Source organism: Borostomias antarcticus (assembly GCF_949987555.1).
Source record: "Borostomias antarcticus genome assembly, contig: scaffold_57, whole genome shotgun sequence".
NCBI lineage: Eukaryota > Metazoa > Chordata > Actinopteri > Stomiiformes > Stomiidae > Borostomias > Borostomias antarcticus.
In genome coordinates, this window is record NW_028176574.1 from 136,363 (window position 1) to 138,716 (window position 2,354).

The window sequence follows — 2,354 nt, forward strand, 5'->3', positions numbered from 1 at the left end:
TTAACATGATACGGTTTTTGTCAAATATCTCGGAAACGGAAGCTCGTACAGCAAATTTATCTGCATAGGGGACTGCTAACTGTAGAATTTGATGAGGAATCGAATGAGCCCATCTGCGAGGCTCTACGACTTTCGATTCAAAAGTTATAGCCGTTTGAGCCACATCATTTTTCATATCTGTACGGTTTTTGTCAAATATCTCGGAAACGGAAGCTCGTACAGCAAATTTATCTGCATAGGGGACTGCTAACTGTAGAATTTGATGAGGAATCGAATGAGCCCATCTGCGAGGCTCTACGACTTTCGATTCAAAAGTTATAGCCGTTTGAACCACATCATTTTCATATCTGTACGGTTTTTGTCCGATTTCAAGGACATTTGACACATCATTTTTCATATCTGTACGGTTTTTGTCAAATATCTCGGAAACCGAAGCTCGTACAGCAAATTTACCTGCATAGGGGACTGCTAACTGTAGAATTTGATGAGGAATCGAATGAGCCCATCTGCGAGGCTCTACGACTTTCGATTCAAAAGTTATAGCCGTTTGAGCCACATCATTTTTCATATCTGTTTGGTTTTTGTCAAACATCTCGGAAACGGAAGCTCGTACAGCAAATTTATCTGCATAGGGGACTGCTAACTGTAGAATTTGATGAGGAATCGAATGAGCCCATCTGCGAGGCTCTACGACTTTCGATTCAAAAGTTATAGCCGTTTGAACCACATCATTTTCATATCTGTACGTTTTTTGTCCGATTTCAAGGACATTTGACACATCATTTTTCATATCTGTACGGTTTTTGTCAAATATCTCGGAAACGGAAGCTCGTACAGCAAATTTATCTGCATAGGGGACTGCTAACTGTAGAATTTGATGAGGAATCGAATGAGCCCATCTGCGTGGCTCTACGACTTTCAATTCAAAAGTTATAGCCGTTTGAGCCACATCATTTTTCATATCTGTTTGTTTTTTGTCAAATATCTCGGAAACCGAAGCTCGTACAGCAAATTTACCTGCATAGGGGACTGCTAACTGTAGAATTTGATGAGGAATCGAATGAGCCCATCTGCGAGGCTCTACGACTTTCGATTCAAAAGTTATAGCCTTTTGAGCCTGTGAGTTGCCATCACTGCTAGTCCTCTAATCAACCAGTATCAACACATCATTTATATGACAACTTGGTTAAACAAAGCTCAGAGAGCAATATGTACTCTATTCTGTCTTCAATTGGGGGTGTTTTTGTCAAAGAATGAATACAGAATAATTGTAGAAAATTCTTACTCTAAAGTTTATCCCCATTATGGACTTACTTGTTTTCTCTAAGTCAGTGTGTCAGATCCAGAAGTCACTAGCTACTCTGATGAGGTGGAATGGATCACTGACTGTTTAAGTGTCTGCGTCAGCAACGTCTACTATGACATCATAAAAGCAATGGGAGATGTAACGTGGCGAGGCGCCCTCTAGTGGTTTTGATAAGTTAACATGATACGGTTTTTGTCAAATATCTCGGAAACGGAAGCTCGTACAGCAAATGTATCTGCATAGGGGACTGCTAACTGTAGAATTTGATGAGGAATCGAATGAGCCCATCTGCGAGGCTCTACGACTTTCGATTCAAAAGTTATAGCCGTTTGAACCACATCATTTTCATATCTGTACGGTTTTTGTCCGATTTCAAGGACATTTGACACATCATTTTTCATATCTGTACGGTTTTTGTCAAATATCTCGGAAACGGAAGCTCGTACAGCAAATTTATCTGCATAGGGGACTGCTAACTGTAGAATTTGATGAGGAATCGAATGAGCCCATCTGCGAGGCTCTACGACTTTCGATTCAAAAGTTATAGCCGTTTGAACCACATCATTTTCATATCTGTACGGTTTTTGTCCGATTTCAAGGACATTTGACACATCATTTTTCATATCTGTACGGTTTTTGTCAAATATCTCGGAAACGGAAGCTCGTACAGCAAATTTATCTGCATAGGGGACTGCTAACTGTAGAATTTGATGAGGAATCGAATGAGCCCATCTGCGAGGCTCTACGACTTTCGATTCAAAAGTTATAGCCGTTTGAGCCACATCATTTTTCTTATCTGTTTGGTTTTTGTCAAATATCTCGGAAACCGAAGCTCGTACAGCAAATTTACCTGCATAGGGGACTGCTAACTGTAGAATTTGATGAGGAATCGAATGAGCCCATCTGCGAGGCTCTACGACTTTCGATTCAAAAGTTATAGCCTTTTGAGCCTGTGAGTTGCCATCACTGCTAGTCCTCTAATCAACCAGTATCAACACATCATTTATATGACAACTTGGTTAAACAAAGCTCAGAGAGCAATATGTAC